Source organism: Heterocephalus glaber, unplaced genomic scaffold, assembly GCF_053883595.1.
Source record: "Heterocephalus glaber isolate CG9 unplaced genomic scaffold, H.glaber_assembly_v1.0 deba00001497, whole genome shotgun sequence".
In the NCBI taxonomy this organism is placed as follows: Eukaryota; Metazoa; Chordata; class Mammalia; order Rodentia; family Bathyergidae; genus Heterocephalus; species Heterocephalus glaber.
Window position 1 is genome coordinate 43,267,530 of NW_028258320.1, and position 24,060 is coordinate 43,291,589.

At 37.4% G+C, this 24,060-nt stretch overlaps 1 pseudogene; it reads left to right on the forward strand.

Annotated features, from left to right (window-relative positions):
• Window positions 1-18,343: 18,343 nt before the first annotated feature.
• Window positions 18,344-19,090, forward strand: LOC101709079 (protein FAM133B pseudogene; annotated as a pseudogene).
• The last annotated feature ends 4,970 nt before the right edge of the window (window positions 19,091-24,060 follow it).

The window sequence follows — 24,060 nt, forward strand, 5'->3', positions numbered from 1 at the left end:
AGGGAAAAAAAGAATTTTTATTTTCTTGGTGTTAAGACTGCCATCAGAAATAATTGATACGCATGCACTCTTCTTTAACATATTACTTTTCCCTGCCTCAGAACTGCATCATGCTATCCTTTGTACTTAGTTTACTTTCCTTTAGGGAACAACTCTGCTCAAAGGGAAAGGCCATATCTTATATCTTTGCATTCTCTGTAGTCCCTTGGACTTTTTGGCACATTGATCTTCACGAAGTTTTGGCACAGCATGTACTGTTCCTAAACATTTGCAGAATAACAAGGCATAAAATAACTTGGAACCAGTACTTCTGCAAATTTTATCTTTACCACATAAATGAGAAAAGTTAAATAACAAGATGAAGATGCTTCATCAATGGAAGAATCTAACAACTTGCTTTTTAAGGAAAACAGCTTAGGATGTTATCAGCTTGGATATACAGCTCTGAAATTAAAAATACAATGATGTATCTAAACAGTTGAATAAAATCTTCTGAAACTATTAAAAACCCACCACAATTTTATGAAAATCAAAAAATCAAGTTTCATTTAAGACAATTTTCTTTTCTATAATCAATGAATTTTTGAGGACAAAAGACAGAAAGAGAGAGAAAGAAAGAAACATTAGGTTTGTGTTTATTTAGAATCTTTGTAAGAAAAACTGCCTGCTTGCTTTCCTGTAAAAATGAGAGCAAAAAAGGTCCTAGACTCTTAGATGCTTCAGCTAAAAAGTGAAACAAACACCCATGCCAATAATTGAAAATGAGAAGAAAAATTATGCCAAACACTTGGCACCAGCTGAACCAATTAAGTCAACACCTGCTTTATGCTTTGTCTGCTTTCACTGCCTCCCTGCTTCATTTAGGCTGGTTTCTGGGCTTTTTGAGAATAAATGAAATTCAGTGCACAAACACACGGAACTGTCTTTTTCCTTCTTTTATTCTTTTTCTTTTTTTCCACTTGGCTATGAAAGTGAGTGGAGAAAAGATTCACACAAGAGAGAATGGAAAGACAACCACATTTCTAAAATCTAGAGTTTTAGAGAACATTGAGGCCTATGTAACCATAGTAATTAGCTCTGATATGAGAGTAATGAATTGCCCTGCCCTTCCTGAGCAGCAGTTTACACCATCCCAGAGACACTCTACAAATGAAGATGTACATTAGATTTCAGGAAGTAAGATGGCTATTGGCTTAGTCCTGAACCTTAGCTCTGCAACAAAAGCAAGTGTTACTGCAAATATTTACGCTTACAAAGAAACACCATCAAATAGGTCTAGACTATTATTAAGTTCAAGGCTAACATGAGCATCTGTTGGGATATGAACAAGATAATCACGCTTTGAAATTTTGAATTATCCACATGTAAGGCAGATATTAATATTAAAATGTTTATCAAAATCTATCTAACAGAAACAAGAGAGTAAGCCTATTCATCCACTGGAAGTGAATTAGCACTTTTCAGAACTCTAAGCTGCCATTTCCTATTTCCCCTTTTATTCTGTCTATAAAAGCTGACTTATGATGCCTGCATCAGAGGCACCTGTGAGGCTCAAATGTAATAAAGTATGGGAAGCACTTTGCTCCATGGCTCCTGTAGAATAGACACTTAAGAATGAAGCTCATCTGGTCCCAGCACCTGGAAGGAAATTCCCCCACTGCCATCCCAGGCTCCTAGGGCAGTCAAGGTCAGCCAGTCCCAGCACCCAGAAGGAAGCTCCCCCCACGTCATCCCAAGCTCCTAGGCCAGAGAAGCTGAGCCACATGGGTGCCAGAAGCACACACCACCACCACCAACCCCGCAGTGGAAATGAGAAGACACATAAACAAGCCTTAAAAACAGACTTCCAGATCACCTACAGCAACCCCAAAGGGAAACAAGATGGAACACTCTGATACTCAACCACCTGGACTCTCTGAACTGGCAACAAAAGAGGGTCTGGGAAAGAAAAATGAAATCAGAAATAATTACTCAGATAACAGCAAAGATGTTGCTCGTGGTGCAAGACATGATTAATAAATCTAGAGAGGACACAGATAAAAAAAATAGAGGATCTGAGGAACATGATGGAATCCCAACATAGGAAACAAATGGAATCCATAAAACAGATACAAACAGATTTCCAAGAGATTAAAAACTCCATCAAAAGTCTGTGCAGCAGAATGAACCAATGTGAGGATAGAATTTCACATATAGAAGATAAGACTGCAATTAGTGAGGAGGAAAAGAAAAATTGCTTTAAAACTGTAAAGGAACACGAGAAATCAATCCAGCAGCTGCTAGACGATGCAAAGAAGAATAACATAAGACTGATTGGAGTCAATGAAGAAAGAGGGGAGAGTGCAGATGACATAAAAAAACTCTTCACAGAAGTGATGGCAGAAAACTTCCCAAGGAGGGGAAAAGAACTTGACATACAGATAAGTGAGGCATATAGGACTCCAGCTAGCCTTAATAAAAAAGAATCTACACATAGGCATATAATAGTTAGGATTCCAGAAATCCAACGGAAGAATAAAATTCTACAAGCAGTGAGAGAAAAGAAACAAATCACATACAAAGGAAAGCCCATCAGAGTCACAGCAGACTTCTCAATGCAAACCCTCAAGGCAAGAAGAGCTTGGAGTGATGTATTTCAAGCCCTAAAGGAAAACAGCCTCCAACCCAGATTGATGTACCCTGCAAAACTATCTTTCAAAATGGATGGACAAATAAGATACTTTCATGACAAAGAGCACCTCAGGAACTTCATGAATACCAAACCATCACTCTAAAAAATTTTAGGCAATACCCCAGGAAAAGACAATGAGGATCACAACCCCAGGAAACCCAGCAGAATGAATTCATTGGGCGTGACAAATTAAATGCAAAGCGGGAGAATCCAACGAAAAGAAAAAGTCATGACAAGGCTTTTAAAACTTGACTTCATCTCCTTAATGAGTGTATAATTCAATCTTATTATTGTACTGATTAGTATTTTTCTGATTCTAGAGTTGCACACCATTCCTTGTGCTATACTGGCTATTTATCATCTTCTTACGTCTACCTTTTAATTGGGTTGTCTATTAATGAGCTGTAAGGGTTCTTTATATATTGTGGTCATAGGTTATATGCATTGTAAATATGGTCTGTTTAAGGACTACTTTTCATTTTAATGATGTCATTTCAAGTTCTAAATTTTGATGGAATCGCATTTATCAATATTTTCTTTTATACAACATTTTTTTGTATCTTAGGTAGTTCTTGCCTACCCTGAATTCATAAATATTTTCCCTTATAATTTCTTCTTAAAGTTTTATACTTGTAGGCTTTCTTATTTAGGTTCATAGATCTCTTCAAGTCATTTTCACGTATGGAAAAATAGGGTTGAGGTTAATTTTTTATATACGGATACCAGGTGTTCTAGTGCCATTTGCTGAAAACACTATCTCTTCCTTGGCTCTTGAATTGAGTTTATATTCTATAAAATGCTAATGTTAAATAATCTTTCAAAACTCAGGGGACCATATATGTGTGGCTCTATTTCTAGATTCTCTGTTTTATTCCAATGATCTATACGTCTTTCCTTACACCAACACTGCCTTGATTACTGTAGCTTTAGAAGAAGTCTTAAAATTAGGTACTAAACATCTTCCAACACTGTTTTTGTTTTTGTTTTTGGCTTTTCTAGGTCCTTTGTAGTCCTACATAACTTTTAAATTTCAATATCCAGTTCTTCATTTATAACAAGTATACACAGACCTGAATTTTTATATATACCTTGTGTTTTCTAATCCTGCTAAATTCAAATACAAGTTCTAGGGGCTCCTAGAGATTTCTTAGTATTTTCTCTGTAGATGATCACTTCATCTACATATAAAGATTTTGCTTCTGCCATGCCAATCCTATCCTAATTGTGTCATTTTATTGCCAGACTATTTTGGTGGGGACTAGGTTTCAAAGTTTAATGGACAGATAAAGAGTAAGCATATCTGCCCTTGTTCCCCACCTTAAGGAGAAAGTATTGTATCTTCTCCATTTATATAAGGCATTCTCGCTGGAAATATGCCTTTAATTTGTTGAGAAGTTTCTGTTCTACTTCTAGTCTCCTGATAGCTTTTACCATGAACAGCTCTAGAATTTAGTCCAATACTTTTTCTCCAACTAGTGACAGGATCATATGGCTTTTTCCCTTCCTCTGTTTAAATGATGACTTTTAGGGGTGGATCTTCCAATGCTGAACCAACACTGCCATCCCTATAACAAAACCACTTTCTACATCCTGCCAGATCTGACTTCTAATAGTTTGTTTTGTTAAACAAATTTCTATCTATATTCATACTTTTTTCTTCTATTATCTTTATCCAGTTTTAGGATTAGTACAATGTTCAGTTCCTACAATGACGGGAGAAGTGTTCCTTCTTTTTTCTGCTGTAAATGTTTGATATAATTTATCAGTTAAAATGTTTATGAGCCGGCTGTTGTCATATAGGTAGGTTTTCAAGCTATGAATATACTTTCTTTAATAGGTGCTATTCAAATTTTATATTTCCTCCAGAGTTAGTTTCATTAATTTGTCTTCCAAGGTACTTCTTAGAAGTTGTCAAATTTATTTCAAAAAAGTTTTTTGTAATATGCTTTCTATATCCTTTTAAATTCTGTAAAATCTGTGGTAATGTCTCCTAGATCTTAATATTGTAATTTAAAAAATGTATTACTGATATTGTGTAACAGGAAGAAAAGGTCTAAAAGAGCAGGGAAATTGGGAGCGGTAGGGGAAGGGAAAAAAGAGAAAGGAAAAAATATGAGAAGAGGAAAAAAATGGAAACAAGGACGTTGCAAATAGGGAAGGGTGGAGGGGGTGAAGGGAGGACAAAGGAAGGGGAAAAAAAATAAGAACCAAGAAACTCATGTAATGGTACAAGATCCCAATGATGAATGTAACTGTATTTTATACCTAAAATGTACCAATAAAGTTAATGGGGGGGGGGAATAAACACTTAATAAATGAGTTGCATTTTAAAGAAGAAAATTGAGATCATTATCCTGAGAATTCTTCATATTTGCAGTCCACCAATAGATGCTTCATATTAGATTACAGGCTTTCAAAAATGGAAAGTTTGGGGCGGGGCCAAGTGGGGCGGAGCAGTTGCAGGGTGACAGGGACCTTCTTCCTGCGGCTTGCTCCGCCAGCTTACCACCAGGACAGGCTTACCACCAGGACAGGCTTACCACAAGGACAGGCTTACCACCAGGACAGGGTGAGGAGGACCCCCCGGGCATGCCCACCAGCCTACAGCTTCCAACAACAGCCCCGCCCCCCAGCCTCTGGCCTTTTGGCTGCTGCACAGCTACTTGGTTACACACTGCAGAGGCACAGGGAGACATAAAAGCCATTGTCCTGAGTGGCAGAAGTGAACAACAGAGAGGGGGCCTGTCTCAGGCTCCCTGATGAAAACAAGCTGACTGGAAAAGTGAAGGGAATCTCTGCAATAAAGGCACACCAGATCACCATGGTTGGTAAGTTGGAGAGATCATCAGCTCCCATCAGAACTTGGAATTTCTTCCGGGGAAAAGCAGCTGAAACCTGCAGTAGAACCTTGCAGAGCGCAACCCTGCAGGAGGACAGGGAGCTCAACTTGGGACTTGCAACCAGAAATCTGCGTGAATCACACGGGTCTTGGACTAGCTTACTGAGACTCATTGACTTATAACTGCACACTGCTGCCCGGGTTGTCTATTGTGACAGCAGAGACATACCCCGAAGGAGGCCCTTCATTTTTAAAGGTGAGAGATTAATAACTACCACAAATTGTCATTATCTAAGATGTATTTGATGCTATGGTGTTGCTGATTGTATCACTTGGGCTAAGGTGTTGTGATTGGTCTAAAGAGTTGTCCTTCCTGGTATAATGAAAATGAAATAGCCTCAGAGTCATTAGAGACTCAAAACCTAAAGACCAGCTATATCTGGAAGACACCTCTGAGAAGCAATCATTCCATAAGGGTTTTAAATACATCAACAAAGATACTTACAATAAACAACTTCAAAATATCAACCCAAGAACTAAACCAAGGAAAGTACTAAAAACAAAAATGAGAAGACATTTAAGCAAGTCACAAACCCATGGAAGCAAGACTTCCACCCCACAAAAGGCAAATTCTGGGGGAAATGAGGTGCAAAAGTCTGATAATCAACCACCTGGACACCCTGAACTGATAGCACAGGAAGTAACAAAACAGATGCATAAGGCTCCAGAAAAATTCAAAGCAGAAATAATCTCCCAGATAACTACAGAGATGGTGAGGAGAGTGAAAGACATGATTAAAGGCTCTAACAGAAGCAGATAAGAAAATAGATGAGATCAGAAACATGATGGAAGCCATGAATGCCCAGCATAAGAAAAAAATGGAAACCATGATCGCCCAACATAAGAAAGAAATGGAATCCATGAAACAGATTCAAACAGATATTCAGGAGATTAAAAGCTCCATTGAAAGCATGCAGAGCAGATTAAGAGAATCTGAAGAAGAATATCAGATAAAGAAGACAGGATCATGGTTAAGGACCATGAAAACAGAGATTTCTTAAAAATAGTAAGGGATCATGAGAAATCAATCCAACAGCTGCTAGATGATGCAAAGAAGAATAACATAAGACTGATAGGAGTCCATGAAAAAACAGGAGAAAGTACAATTGACATAAAAAAACTGTTCACAGAAGTAATAGTAGAAAACTTCCCAGACAGAGGTGGAGAATTGGACATACAGATAAGTGAGGCATATAGAACTCCAACTAGCCATAATCAAAAAAAATCTACACCTAGACATATAATAGTCAAGATCCCCAAAACCCAACAGAAGAACAAAATCCTACAGGCAGTTAGAGAAAAGAAACAAATCACCTACAAAGGAAAGCCCATCAGAATCACGGCAGATTTCTCAACACAAACCCTCAAATCAAGGAGAGCCTGGAGTGAAGTATTTCAAGCCCTAAAAGAAAATAATTTCCAATCTAGACTGTTGTATCCTGCAAAATTATCTTTCAAAATTGATGGGGAAATTAGATACTTCCATGACAAAGAACACCTGAGAAATTTCATGAACACCAAACCAGCACTCCAAACAATTCTAAGCAATATCCTTTAAAAAGTCAATGAAGGTCACAACTCCATGAGGCTCAAAGGAGGGAAGCCACCAGACAAGGTAAGAAACTAAAGGGAAAGGGGGAAAAAGATTTAAGAGCCAACAACAGTAAAACATCATGACAAGGATGAGTCAATATTTATCAATTATAACTATCAATGTTAATGGCCTCAATTCACCAATCAAAAGAAGTAGGCTGACAGAATGGATTAAGAAGCAAAATCCAGCAATATGCTGTATACAAGAAACACACCTAACTCAAAAAGAAATTCATAGGCTAAAAGTGAAAGGATGGAAAATGGCTCTCCATGTGACAGGAACCCAGAAAAAAGCAGAGGTAGCAATCTTATTTGCAGACAAAGTAGATTTCAAACCAAAACTAATTAAGAGAGACAAAGATGGTCACTACATCCTTGTGAAGGGAACAATCCAAGAGGAAGAGATGACAATCCTAAATATATATGCACCAAATACGAATGCCCCCAACTATACAAAACAAATATTTATGGACATGAAAAACCAAATAAGCACTAATACAATTGTGGTGGAGGACCTCAATAGCCCACTATCACAAATAGACAGATCATCTAGACAAAAAATTAACAACAAAATTCAAGAACTGAACCAAGCTATTGAACAAATGGACTTAATAAATATTTACAGAGTGTTCCACCCCACAAAATCAGAATACACATTCTTTTCACCTGCACATGGGTCATTCTCCAAAACAGACCACATGCTAGCTCACAGGACATATCTAAGTCAATGTAAAAGATTTGAAATTACTCCTTGTATATTATCAGACCATAGTGCAATAAAATTGGAGGACAATAACATGAGAAACTGCAAAACTCCCACAAACACCTGGAAATTGAATAACATCCTCCTGAACAACCAATGGGTCACAGAGGAAATTAAAGAAGAAATTAAACAGTTTCTACAAGTAAATGATAATGCCAGTACAACATACAGGAATCTATGGGACACAATGAAAGCAGTTCTATGTGGGAAATTCATAGCAGTGAATGCCCATATTAGGAAAACAGAGAACTCAGATAAATAACCTAATGCAGAACCTCAAACTCTTAGAAAAAGAAGAGAATAACAAACCCAAAGCTTGCACAAGAGAGGAAATTATAAAGATCTGAGCAGAAATCAATACAATGGAGACTAAGAGAACAATACAAAAAATAATGAATCAAAGAGTTGTTTTTCTGAGAGAATAAATAAAATCAATAAACCTTTAGCCAACCTTATCAAAAAAAGGAAAGAAAAGGCTCAAATCCATGCAATTAAGAACGAAAAAAGAGAAGTCACAGCAGACCCAGCAGAAATCCAGAGGATCACAAATTTCTACTTTGAGAACCTGTACTCTAATATAATGGAAAACACAGAAGAAATGGACAGATTCCTAGATATGTATGAATTGCCAAAGTTAAATTAAGAAGATATAGAAATTCTAAACACCCCAATAACAATGAGTGAAAGTGAAAATGTAATAAAATATTTACCAACAAAGAAAAGCCCAGGTCCTGATGGCTTCACTCCTGAATTCTACAAGACATTTAAGGAAGAACTAATGCCATTACTCTTAAAACTCATCAAAGAAATTGAAAGGGAAGCAAGTCTTCCAAACTCATTCCTGGAAGCAAGTGTGACTTTGATTCCAAAACCAGGGAAAGGCCCAATGTAAAAAGAGAACTACAGACCAATCTCCCTAATGAACACAGATGCAAAAATCCTCAACATGATACTGGCAAACAGAATAAAGAAGGTGAGCAAGAAGATCATACACCCTGACCAAGTCAGATTTATCCCACGGATGCAAGGATGGTTCAACATTCGTAAATCAATATATGTAATACACTATATTAACAGAGCCAAGGACAAAAACCATATGATCATCTCAATAGATGCAGAAAAGGCATTTGACAAATTCCAACACCCATTCATGATAAAAATGATACAGTAAATTGGAATAGAGGGTCTTTGTCTCAACCTGATTAAGGCTATCTATGAAAAACCAACAGCCAACATCATACTAAATGGTCAAAAACTGAAAACTTTCACACTAAAATCAGGAACAAGACAAGGATGCCCACTATCACCACTCCTGTTCAATATAGTCCTGGAAACATTAGCCACAGCAATTAGAAAAGAGAAAGAAATAAAAGGAATAAATATAGGAAAGGAAGAAGTGAAACTGTCATTATTTGCTGATGATACGATATTTTACATAGAAGGCCCAAAAAACTCTACCAAAAGACTTCTAGACTTAATTGACAGATTCAGTAGAGTAGCTGGATATAAGGTCAAAACTCAAAAAACAATAGCCTTCTTATACAAAAATAGCAGACTCACTGAGAGAGAAATTAGGGAAACAATTTCTTTTACAGTGCATCCAAAAAAATGAAATATCTAGGAATCAATCTAACAAAGGAAGCAAAAGACCTCTACACTGAAAACTACAGCACTTTGAAAAAGGAGATCGAGGAGGATATAAGAAAATGGAAAGACATCCCTTGTTCCTGGGTAGGAAGAATCAATATAGTAAAAATGGCCATACTTCCAAAATTGCTATATAGATTTAATGCAATGCTGATTGAAATTCCCACAATATACTTCACAGAACTAGAGAAAACAATCCAAAAATTCATTTGTAATTAGAAGAGACCTAGAATAGCAAAAGCAATTCTGGGCAACAGAGACATGGCTGGGGGTATCACAATCCCCAACTTGAACTATACTACAAAGCTACTGTGATAAAAACAGCATGGTACTGGCAAAGAAATAGACCCAAAGATCAGTGGAATAGATTAGAAGATGCAGAAACAACTCCAGACATACTCAGCCACCTCATCTTTGACAAAGGAGCCAACCACCCTCATTGGAGGAAAGATAGCCTATTTAATAAATGGTGTTGGAAAAACTGGATTTCAACCTGCCAAAGATTAAAACTAGACCCATATCTATCACCATGCACCAAACTAAGACCAAAGTGGATTAAAGATCTAAATATTAAGCCAGAAACACTAAACTTGCTGGAAGATAAGTTAGGCAGAACTCTTGAAGATATTGGCATAGGAAAATACTTTATGAACAAAACCTCAGTAGCACGGGAGCTAGCAGAAAGAATCAAAAACTGGGATTTCATCTTATTAAAAAGCTTCTGCACTGCAAGAGAAACCACCAACAGAGCTAACAGACAACCTACAATGTGGGAAAAAATTTTTAGCAGCTGTAACTCAGACAAAGGTCTACTATCTAGAATACATAAAGAACTAAAAAAAATCAGACCCCCCCCCCAAATTCAAAGACCCAATTCAAAAATGGGCATCTGAAATGAACAGACATTTCTCTGACAAAGAAGCAAAAGCAGCAAATCAACATATGAAAAAATGTTCAACATCACTGGTCATTCAAGAGATGCAGATGAAAACAACACTGAGATTCCACCTCACCCCAGAAAGAATGGCTGCTATCAAGAAATCAACCAATAACAAATGCTGGTGGGGGTGTGGAGAGAAAGGAATCCATCTCCATTGTTGGTGGGAGTGCAGACTGGTGCAACCACTGTGGAAATCAGTGTGGAGATACCTCAAAGAACTAGGGCTGGAGGTCCCATTTGACCCAGCTATTCTCCTGCTGGGTATTTTCCCAAAAGAATTAAAAGAATCATACCACAGAGATGTATGTGTACCCATGTTTATTGTGGCACAGTTTGTAATAGCTAAAACTTGGAAACAGCCCAAGTGCCCATCAGCTGGAAACTGGATAAAGAAGATGTGGTTTTTTTTAATAAAATGGAGTACTATTCAGCCATAAAGAACAAGAAACTAGAGTCATTTATAGCTAAATGGATGCATATTGAGGCCGTACTCTTAAGTGAAATAAATTAGACACACATGTGTAAATACTGAATAGTTTCTCTAGTGTGAGAAACTGAGAGTGTAAATAAGGTTTAAAAGGATTAATAACTAATAATTGATGCTTTAAAATAGGAAAAGGTCCAAAGGGGTAGGGGTGGTGGGAAGAGATGGGGAAAGGAAAGAATGGAAAGGAAAAATTATGAGAATAGAAAAAAAAATGGAAATGAAGTATGTAAATAGGGAAGGGTTGAGGGGTGAAGGGTGCACAGGTAATGGGGAAAAAATAAGAACCAAGATACATCATGTACAGGTACAGACACCCAATGATAAATGTAAATGTATTATATATCTAAAATGTACCAATAAAAGAATTTAAGCAAAAAATAAAATAAAATAAAATTAATAAAATGATACCTATACCTAAAAAGAAAAAATGGAAAGTTCACCATCAACAACACACAATCAGTGAAGCTGGCTTCTCACATGGACAAAACAAACATAAAATAAATACATGCATCCTTCAATCCTAGGTGTCAGATTGGCAGTTCCTCCCTTTCCATTCTGATGTCTACTGCTCTGTTCCTGGGGAGAGCATTTTAGAGCTGCTTTTAATTCCCTCAAACACAGCCAGGCACCTGCAAAGAGTGATTCTGAGAAAGGAGCCAGAGCTTCCCGTTACGGCCTCAAAGCCCCTTGAGGGCAAGGACCACCTTGCCTGGCTCCATGCCATGTCCCAATAATTACAAGAGTGCCCTGCACACAACAAGCAATCAGCATACATTTATTGAATGATTTCAGCACATTAGTACTACAAGGAATAAGCTGAGATATCCAATTAAGGTGCTTTATTTCATCAATTTATTTGAGGCTTCATCTGCCTTTAGTGCAAAATAAGGTCACATTTGTTTTAGTACTCAACCCATAGTGATTCTAAAATTACATTTTGTTGCTCAAGACAGTCCATCCTACTCTTATGGGTACTTGTCCTGTGAATAAGACCAGTAGAGCCCAAAGTGGTTAGTTTACTAAATGTTATTTAGTTAATACTGCCTCACAGAAGAAGAAACCAGAAAGTCTGATCAGGTCACAGAACTTTGCTCTCTGCAGTTTGAAGTGCTTTGCATCAGTGCAAAAAATTTAAAGTTCAGTTATCCAGAATAAAACCATTACTACAGTACATAATAGATCCCACTGACAGTCAAACTTGTAGGAAATGCTCTCAAGCAGATTTGAGCTTTGGTGTTACATCTCCTGTGGGATACAGAACTTTCACTACACACACACACACACACACACACACACACACACAGAGAGAGAGAGAGAGAGAGAGAGAGAGAGAGAAACTGCTTTGTCCCTAAGGTATGTCTAGGGTACCTAGGGGCTGGATCAGTCGGTACATCATCCACTCTACGCAGAATCCAGACCTTTTCTTGACTCTCTTATCCCCTGGTAGTTTGAGAACTCTGAGCTTAAGGTCAGGTGGATAGCATTTAAGCAAAACATTTAAAAATTGGAAGGAATAAAGAAGATGAGCCTTATAGGAAGACAAAAGGCATAACCAAATACTGAATAGCAGGAGACCCAGGGCCACAAGCAACCTTCATTTGGCTAGACATAGAATTCAGGCAGGGGTGGGGAAGTGGGAGACATAGAAAGGCAGTGCCACTAAGGGTTCAAATGGTGGGAAGTTCAGAAGAGTACAGAAGGTACAGATTTAATGCAGCAGTCATTATTGCTTCAGAATATGACCAAAATGATGTAGAAAGATGCCATTTATACCACATTTTAGATGAGGCAGAGAACTAGAAGCTTCCACTTCAGAGTCTGCAGATCAGTGGTGGGACCGCAGTGGCCCTACCGATCACATAGGAGTAGACAGTCTTACAAATTGTTAGGGCAGCATTTCTAAGGCTGGTTGTGTTTTTGTTTTTGTTTTTTGGTACGGGGGATCAAATTTAGGACCTTGTGCTTGCGAGGTAGGTGGCAGCACCACTGAACTAAATCCCTGGCCCAAGCGTGGTCTATTTTATAACATGGACTAATTCTATGGTAGGAACATGTTAATGGTGTTAAGGGTGCCCTTGAAAACATACTAATGTCAGTCTGGAACAATCAAGAAAATAATGGAAATAAAAATGGAGTCCTCCAAATCTCATCTACCTTAAAGAGTAAGGAATATATTTATTTGCTGATCTTCAATTCTATCACCTATCAAGAAGAATGTATTTGCCCATTTTTGCCTTAGACTGACCCTCCCTTGGACCTCACCTCTGCCCATAAAATAGAACCATGTGGGCAGCCAAAACTAATTTATCAATATCCAGGTCCACACCAGTAATTGTAGTCCCATCTGGGCTGAGGAACCAGTTGGTACAAAAGTCAGAAAGCAAGAGAACAGAGTAAGCTTAGGTGAATATTCACAGTTCTATGTGGCTGGAACCCAGAATTGGAAATTGAATTCACCACCTTAGGCCTCACCTTAGCCAATACTGCTCTTTGGGACACAATGGGGTTGGTTCCCCCAACTCTAAAATATGGTAGTGCCCCTGCAGCCCTATTATAGTAGATGCTGTTAAATGAGGACATCTTTTTCATTTTTTATTTTGCATATTAATGTTACAAAATATTGAGTTTTCATGTGTTGTTTTCATATATGCATATAATATATTTTATATTCCTCTCCTCCCTCTCCATTATTCCCTTCCTCTTGTTTTATAATAGTTTCTCTTCTACTGTCATGGAACTATTTTAAAAAGATGGTACAATATTAGGGAAAATATGCATCTTTCTCAGTCTGGGTTATTTAGTTTAACATGATAATCTCCAGTTACAGCATTTTTCCTACAAATGACATAATTTAGTTCTCCTTTACAGCTGAATAATACTCCATTGTGTATATATGCCACATTTTCTTTATCCATTTATCTGTTGATGTGCATTTAAGCTGATTTCCTATCTTGACTATTGTGTATTTTGCCACAATAAACATGGGCATGCAGGTATCTCTATAGTATTTTGACTTTCATTCCTTCAGGTATATACCAAAAAGTAATATAGCTCAATCAAATGGCATTTCTATTTTTTAGGAACCTACATAATGATTTCCATAGGGGCTATACTAATTTACACTCCTAATAGCAGTGTAGAAGGGTTTTGTTTTCCCTGCATCTTTGTCAGCATTTATGGTTTTTAGTATTATTAATGAGAACCATTCTGAATGGGCTGAGTTGGAATCTCAAAGTAGTTTTGATGTGCATTTCCTTAATGTCTAAAGGTTAGAGGAGGCAATCCTAAGGAAATATTTGAAAGTGTGCAGTGATTAAGGGTGAAGTCTTTGCAGCAGTACAAGATGAATTCAATTCTATCATCTAACACCTGGGAAGAAAGCAAGGGGGCCAGAGCCTCACTTTTAGGGAAACCTGAAGAGGCATACCTTGTCTGCACCCTCTTCTAACTATTGTGTTTCCATTGTAATCTTCAAAATTGTAACATCCCCATGTTACCTTGCACATTTCAGGAAATACCCAGCTTTGAAGAATGTGCTGAGGAGTAACCATTTCTTTTATAGTTGCAAAGCCCAGTAACCTTATAGGCAAGTTCTTGGCCTTTGCTAAGAACTTATCACACCAAGAACCTATCCTGGTTCTGCCACTTACTTGTGATGTGCTATTGAGCAAGGTGTTTTGCCTGTCTAAAATCCAGTTTTTCCTGTAATAGGGAGTAATGATAAGAAGTTAGGGCAAAGACTGTGTTCACCAAACTGTTTCCTGTTCCTAATGGTCATGACCCTAATGGATATTTCCAGACTTTCTTGCAGGTAGGTAGGCCATGTCACTGTGTTCTGGTCCATGGAATGTGGGCAGAAGCGATACATGCTACATCTAGGCCCACACCTCAGACACCTTCTGTAGGATCATCACCATGTGACTCTCTCCCTATCCCCTCATCTGGCAACAGACAGAAAGCAGAAGATCCAAAGTAAAACTCCAAGTTTCTAGAGGTGAATTTTCTCAAGAAGGAACCTGAGTCCCTCCCTTTCCTCCTACTCATACTATAACATGAGTAAGAAACAGCTATTAGAATATTAAAGCCACTGAGATTTGGGGTTATTTGTAATAGCAATTAACCTATTCTCACTAATGTAACAATTGTGAGGATCAGATAAAATAATTCATTGATAAGCTCAATATCAGACATATATTAAATGCTTAGAAGACAATGGCTATTTATTATTATATATCTACACTGCTTTAGGTACATGACCCTTTCCCTTCCTATTTTCCCAATGCTATTGCTTTCCTTTGATCTAGTGACCAAGGGATCTCTGTTTGTATAATGCTGCCTTGCCTTTAAGCCTGATCACAATGTTAGTGTACTGCTTCTCTTTGGGCTTTGCCTTTCTAATAGTGTCTTCTTGCAAAAACAAGATGAAAGGGATAGAGAGGATGCTTCTATTAACATTGTAATGCTTCTTCAGTGAGTCAGAGCCATGAAGCTGTCCAACGGGCACCATTCATCACAGCTCCTTTTTTGCTTTCCCTGCCTTTCTGTATGAAGGCTATAGGGCTGAGAGTTAAATTAGTTTGAAAGCTGACTTGATGAGCAGCACAATCTGCTCCACTGGAGAAAACATTTCATGAAAACTGTTCCTGCTGAATTTTCATGCAACTTTCAAATTTTAATTAGAAACTGGAGGACCAGATGGATGGGAAAAGGGATTTAAAGTAACAAGAGAACAACTGCTAATACACTAAGGTTAAAATCCATAATTCTGTGTCAAAGTAACCACTTAATCAGCATGATGGGAGGAGTTCTGAGGGGCTCCCCTGGTGATCCTCAAACATCTCTTCCATTGCAGGTCAGCAATGCCTGAAGTTGTTAATATCAACCCTTCCCAATCATATGTCACCTTACATGATCTTTCTTAATACTCACAATTCTCCCACAAGGCAGTTATTTCAGTGGGGCTCCAGGAAATTACACTTGATCCTAGCCAAAAGACCAAGAAGTGATGAGGCCCCACAAAATTAAGAGGTCTTCATAATATCACACATGTAGTAAAGAAAACACAGAGTGGCCAAGAAGCAGAGCCACCCCCAACACTATGGAGGTGAGCCATGTGGGTGTCGGCAGCACTTCCCCACCCCCCACCCCTGTTGAAATGAGAAGACATATCAACAAGTCTGAAAACCAGACTTCCAGATCACCTAAAGCAACCCCAAAGGGTAATGAGATGGAACAATCTGACACTCAACCACATGGACTCCTTGAACTGGTAACAAAAGAAGATCTGGAAAAAATGAAATCAGAAATAATTTCTCAGATAACAGCAAAGATTGTGCCCATAGTGCAAGACATGATTAATAGATCTAGAGAGGACACAGATAAAAAAAATAGAGGAGCTGAGGAACATGATGGAATCCCAACATAGGAAACAAATGGAATCCATAAAACAGATGCAAACAGATTTCCAGGAGATTAAAAACTCCATTGAAAGTCTATGCACCAGAATGAACAAATGTGAGGACAGAATTTCAGATATAGAAGATAAGATTGCAATTAGTGAACAGGTAAAGAAAAATTTCTTTAAAATAGTAAGGGACCTCAAGAAATCAATCCAGCAGCTGCTAGACGGTGCAAAGAATAACATAAGGCTGATTGGAGTCAATGAAGAAATAGGACAGAGTGCAGATGACATAAAAAAGCTGTTCACAGAAGTTATGTCAGAAAACTTCCCAAGCAGGAGAGAAGAACTTGACGTACAGATAAGTGAGGTACATAGGACTCCAACTAGCCTTGATCAAAAAAATCTATACATAGGCATATAATAGTTAAGATTCCAGAAACCCAACAGAAGAACAAAATTCTACAAGCAGTTAGAGAAAAGAAACAAATCACATGCAAAGGAAAGCCCATCAGAATCACAGCAGACTTCTCAATCCAAACCCTCAAGGCAAGAAGACCTTGGAGTTACATATTCCAAGCCCAAAAGGAAAATAGCCTCCAAGCCAGACTGATGTACCCTGCAAAACTATCTTTCGTAATTGATGGAGAGGGGCCTGGGATTTAGCTCGGTGGTTCTGCCACCTGCCTCCCAAGCTCAAGGTCCTGAGTTCGATCCCTGGTACCAAAAAAACAAAACAAAACAAAATTGGTGGAGAAATAAGATACTTTCATGACAAAGAGCACCTTAGGAACTTCATGAATACCAAACCAGCATTCCAAAAAAATTTTAGATAATATCCTAGGAAAAGACGAGGATCACAATCCCAGGAAGCACAGCAGAATGAATCCATAGGGCACAATAAGAAATTAAAAGCAAAGGGGGAGAATCCAACAAACAGAAAAAGTCATGACAATGATAAGCCAATATGTATCAGTTATAACCATCAATGTTAATGGTCTCAAATCACCAATCAAAAGAAATAGACTTGAAGGAAGTGGGAAGGATAAGGGAAAGGATAGAAGGGAATGGGATTAATATGAGAAAATGGAAAAATAGGAACAAAATCTTTGTAAATAGGGAGGAATGGAGGGGTTCAAGGGAGGGCTGGGCAAGGGTGAAAAATAAGAACCAAGAGAGATTATTTAAAGGTGCAAATTTCCAATGATGAATGTCATTATATTGTATACCTAAAATGCACCAATGATTAGAATGAATAATCAATAATGCAAAATAGGAAGAAAAGGTCCAAAGGGGTAGGGGTAGTGGGAGGGGCAGGGGAAAGGAAAGAAGGGAAAGAAAAAATGCTGAGAAATGGAAAAAATGGAAATAAAGTCTTTGTAAATAGAGAAGGATGGAGGGGGTGAAGGGAGGGCTAGGAATGGGGAAAAAATAAGAACCAAGATGCATCACGTAAAGGTACAATTCCCAATGAGAAATGTAATTGTGTTGTATACCTAAAATGTACCAATAAAAGAATTTAACAACAACAACAAAAAAAGAAATAGACTGGCAGAATGGGTGAAGAAGCAAGATCCAACAATATGCTGCATACAAGAAACACACTTAATTCAAAAAGAAATTCATAGACTGAAAGTTGAAGGGTGGAAAACAATACTCCATGCAACAGGAACCTGAAAAAAAGTAGGAGTAGCTATCCTCTTTGGAGATCAAGTGGATTTCAAACCAACACTGATTAAGAGAGACAAAGAAGGACACTACATCCTTGTAAAGGGAACAATCCAACAGGGAAAGATGACAGTCATAAATATCTATGCACCAAACACTAGTGCACCCAACTACATAAAACAAATACTGGACAGAAGGACTGGTGGTGGGCCCCGCTTGGCTGTTTCTCTGGCCTGTTCTCTTGCTCACAGTCTTACTGTGCGCTCTGTCCACCATGATGGGGAAGCAGGACAATGGGGTGGCCTACATGAACCCAAAAGCAATGGCCAGATCAAGGGATCCAGTCCAGTCTTCAGGGCCAACAATCCAGGATTATCTGAAGCAACTCAGGCCTACCTGGGAAGAAGTGAAAGAGCAACTAGAAAAGAAAAAGAAAGGCTCTAAGGCTTTGGCTGAATTTGAAGGAAAAAATGAATGAGAATTGGAAGAAAGAACTAGAAAAGCACAGGGAGAAATTATTAAGTGGAAATGAGAGCTCATCCAGGAAAAAAAAAGAAACAGAGAAAGAAGAAAGAAAAGAAGAAATCTGGAAGGTATTCATCTTCTTCATCAAGCTCTGATTCTTCCAGCAGTTCCTCAGATTCTGAAGATGAGGAAAAGAAGCAAGCAAAAACGAGAAAGTAAAAGAAGAACCATTCACATAAATCTTCTGAAAGCTCCATGTCAGAAACTGAATCAGGCAGTAAGGGTAGTTTAAAAAAGAAAAGGAAGTCAAAGGATGCAACTGAGAAAGAAAAGGACATTAAAGGACTTAGCAAAAAAAAGAAAGAAGTATCCTGAAGACAAACCTTTATCATCTGAGTCCTTATCTGAATCAGATTATATAAAAGAGGTATGAGCCAAAAAGAAGAAAAGCAATGAAGAATGAGAAAAAGCAACAGAAAAAACAAAAAAGAAAAAGAAGCATAAGAAACACAGTAAGAAGAAAAAGAAGGCTGCTAGTTCAAGTCCTGACTCGCCATAACATTAACAAAAACCAGGATTTCCTTATGAAGAAAGTGCAATGTCTAAGGAAATTTCAACTGTGAAAATTAAGATATATTTACTAAAATGCACAAATTTTCTTGTTTTTAGAATTGTTCTTGGACTATTCAATAGTCACTCAGATGTCACTATGTGAAAGGGTCGTAATTGTTGCTTGCTGCTTGAATATCTACTTTTTCTCTTCCAGTGGGTGATAACCTCGGGAGATAATACACTGCAGTCATACTAGTGGTTAAGATATTTGGGGATAAAGCTAATATTTTTGACTAGAAGTATCTAGTGGTAAATCAACAGAAATTGAGTCTGAATGCATCTTTAAGATGTAATCAGAAATGGCCAGATGACTCTAGTTAAATTTTTTTTTCACTTTATTAAATTCTTTTATTGGTACATTGTAGGTATACAACACAATTACATTTCTCATTGGAAATTGTATCTTTACATAATGCATCTTGGTTCTTTTTTTTTTTAAGTAGGGATTACATTAATATTTTGAATTCCTTACTCTGTAGATAGGTGTAATTTTCCCAGCGGTATACATTTATTTACATCGGGAAGGAGCTTTTCAGGTGGAGGGAGGGGTGGTTTGCTATCTATTTAGCTAGCAGAATAGTGTGCCTTTGATCCTAACACATCCTACGTTCATGGACACAGTAGCCATGCTTACTGGGGAGGTCGGAGCTGGGTACCAGCAGTCTTGCCCTTTATTGAGCTTAATGACATCCATGGACTTTGTCATATACAGCTTTGAGTGAACTTTTGAGTGAACTTTTAGTGAAGCAGCTTTGAGTGGACTTTGTCATATGCAGCTTTGAGAGAAAGAGCCCTTTGCAGCCTGAGAAAGCCCCAAAGCTCCAGGTTTACCTCCACAATAATAACTGAATGTTTTTTGGCTTTAGAATATGTCAATATCATTTGAATTAATTTTTTACTATACTTTGGCTTTGGAGAGGAATTGTTTCATATAGACACTGGTACCCTTTGAACTTAATTAATAAATATTCTAAAGTGCATGTTTTATACTGTTGAGTTTTAACCAGTCAGGAAAATTTTATATAACCAATGATAGTTTATTTTTTTGTATGAATGTTGTTTAGGCTGCCATGTTTAGCTTTTGTTAACTCTTGCTGTCTCAAGTCTTTTGTCTCTGTCTTTTGTTACTCTTGCTGTCTCAAGTTCATTATTATGTTTAATGGAACCCTTGCCAAGATATTTAAAATGTAAAAAGGAGGATTGGATTTTTTTGTTTTTAAACAGCTTAATATTGAAGCTGAGACTTACAAACAAGTTGAGTGGGAGGCCTGGTATGCTGTACCTTGTTACATAAAGCTATTGCCAGAATCTTAGTAAATGCAATGTTTTAAAAGTTTGTTGTATTTGTATATTAATAATAAATTATGACAAGTTAAATTTAAGTAAGAATTGTATTACTGCTCTTCTTGTGTCATATTTTACTAAGATTTTGTGCCTCATATCTCTTACTGAATTATTAGGAATGTTAAAAGGAATTGATTTTTCATTTTACATTTTTGTATAATTAGATAATATGAAATATAATTTCATGTACAATTTTGCCTGTTACAGAGGGTGTGCTAATTATAGTGGTATATGCAGAGAACATTTTGGCATGACAAGAAGCTGAATAAATAACTATTTTATTTTTTAAAATACTGACATGGAAAATCAAATAACCACTAATACAATAGTAATGGAAGACCTCAATACCCCACTGTCACAAATAGCTAGATCAACTAGACAAAAAATAAGCATTGAAATACTAGAACTCAATCAAACTCTTGAACAAATGAATTTAACAGATGTTTACAGAGTTTTTCACCCCACAAAATCAGAATACACATTCTTCTCAGCTGCACATCAGGTCATTCTCCAAAATAGACCACATACTCACTCATAGAACATGTTTAAGTAAGTGCAAAGGAAATGAAGTTATCCCCTGTATATTATCAGACCATAGCTAGATGAAATTGGAGATCCATACCAAAAGAAACCACAAGAATTTCATAAACTCATGGAAATTGAACAACATACTTCTGAATAAGCAATGGGTCACAGAGGAAACTAAACAAGAAATCAGACAGGTCCTTCAATTAAACGACAATGACAATAAAACATATCAGAATCTATGGGACACAATGAAAGCAGTCTTACGACGGAAATTCATAGTAGTGAATATGCATATTAGGAAAAGAGAGTGAGTCCAATTAAACAACCTGATGTTGAACCTCAAGCTTCTAGAAAAAGAAGAGCAGAACAAACCCAAAGCCCATACAAGGGAGGATATTATAAAGATCAGGGCAGAAATCAATGCAATGGAGACTAAGAGAACCATACAAAAAATTAATGAAGCCAAGAGTTGGTTCTTCGAAAGAATAAACAAAATTGACAAACCCTTAGCCAACCATATCAGAAAAAGGAAAGAAAAGGCCCAAATCCGTGCAATTAGGAATGAAAAAGATGAAATTACAACAGACCCAGCAGAAATCCAGAGGATCATCAATACCTACTTCCAGAACCTATATGCCAATAAGATGGAAAACACAGAAGAAATGAACAGATTCCTAGATACATATGAATTACCAAAGTTTAATGAAGAAGACCTAAAAATTCTAAACAACCCAATATCAACCAATGAAATTGAAAACATAATTTAAAACTTAACAACTAAGAAAAGCCCAGGCCCTGATGGCTTCACTGCTGAATTCTACAAGACATTTAGAGATGAACTACTGCCACTACTGATTAAACTCTTCAATGAAATTGAAAGGGAACCAATGCTCCCAAATTCATTCCTGGAAGCAAACATCACCTTGATCCCGAAAGCAGAGAAAGATTGAACTGAAAAAGAGAACTATAAGCGAATCTCACTAATGAACATAGATGCAAAAATCCTTAATTAGATACTGGCAAATAGAATGCAGAAGATCATCAAGAAGATCATACACCCTGATCAAGTGGGATTCATCTCAGGAATGCAGGGATGGTTCAACATACACAAATCAATCAATGTAATACACTATATCAATAGACCCAAGGACAAAAACCATATGATCATCTCAATAGATGCACAAAAAACATTTGACAAAAATCCAACATCCATTTATGATAAAAAAAACCCTACAAAAAATTGGAATGGACAGTCTCTACCTCAATCTAATAAAAGCCATCTATGAAAAACCAACAGCCAGTATCATACTGAAAGTTCAAAAACTGAAATCCTTCACATTAAAATTAGGAACAAGAAAAGGATGTCCACTATCACCACTCCTGTTCAATATAGTTTTGGAAACATTTGCCACAGCAATTAGACAAGAAAAAGAAATTTTTAAAAAAGATAGGAAATGAAGAAGTCAAATTGTCATTATTTGTAGATGAACCGATACTCTTTATAAAGACCCCAAGAACTCCACCAAAAGTCTTCTAGACTTAATAACCAAATTCAGTAAAGGAGCTGGATACAAGCTCAACACAGAAAAATCAATAGCTTTCCTCTACACAAACAACAGACTCACTGAGACAGAAATAGGGCAAATAATTCTTTTCAAAATAGCATCCAAAAAACTGAAATACCTAGGAATCAAACTAATGAAAGAAATCAAAGAACTCTTCTCTGAAAACTATAGCACTCTGAAATGAAAGATTGAAGATGATATCAGAAAATGGAAAGACATACCTTGCTCCTGGGTAGGAAGAATCAACATAGTGAAATGGCCATAATTCCAAAACTGCTATATAGATTCAATTCAAACCCAATTTAAATTCCAACAGCATAATTCACGGACCTTGAGAAAACAATCCAAAAATTCATTTGGAACCAGAAGAGAGCTAGATTAGCAACAGAAATTCTAGGCAACAAAGACAAGGTAAGGGGTATCACAATCCCAAACTTGAAACTATACTACAAAGACACTGTGATAAAAACAGCATGGTACTGGCAAAGAAACAGACCTGAGGATCAGTGGAATAGATTAGAAGATGCCAAAACAACTCCAGACATAAGGAGCCACCTCATCTTTGACAAAGGAGCCACACACCCTCACTGGAGGAAAGAGCCTCTTTAACAAATGGTGCTGAAAAATTGGATTTCACCTTGCCAAAGATTAAAAGTAGACCTATATCTCTAACCATGCACTAAACTAAAATCGAAATGGATCAAAGATATAAATATTAAAACAGAAATACTAAGCGGGCTGGAAGAGAGGGTAGTTAGAACTCTTGAAGACATTGGTGTAGGAAAATATTTTATGAACAAAACCTCAGTTGCCCATGAACTAGCACAAATAATCAACAAGTGGGATATCTTCTACTTAAAAGCTTCTGCACAGCAAGAAAAACCACCAACAACATGAAAAAACAACCCACACTGTGGGAAAAAATTTTTACCAGCTGTTCCTCAGACAAAGGTCTACTATCTAGAATCTATAAAGAATGTAAAAAAATCAAACCTCCCAAATTTAAAGATCCAATCCAAAAATGGGCATCTGAAATGAACCGACATTTCTTGGACAAAGAAGTCAAAATAGCAAATAAACATAGGAAAAAAATGTTCAACATTCATGGTCATTTGAGAGATGCAAATGAAAACAACCCTGAGATTTCACTAACCCAGAAAGAATGGCTGCTATCAAGAAATCAACCAGATCCCCAGGAGCACAGAGGAGGTGAGCTGCTCCCAGCACACCAGAGGAGGCTTCCCGGCTGCCCTACCACCCCCCCAGCACAGAGGAGGTGAGCCACACAGGAGCCAGCAGCAACCTCCCACCCCCAACCCCCATTGAAATGAGAAGACATGTAAACAAGTTTCAAAATCAGACTTCCAGATCACCTAAAACAACCCCAAAGGGATACAAGATGGAACATTGTGATACTCAACCACATGGACTCCCTGAACTGGCAACAAAAGAGGATCTGGGAAAAATGAAATCAGAAATA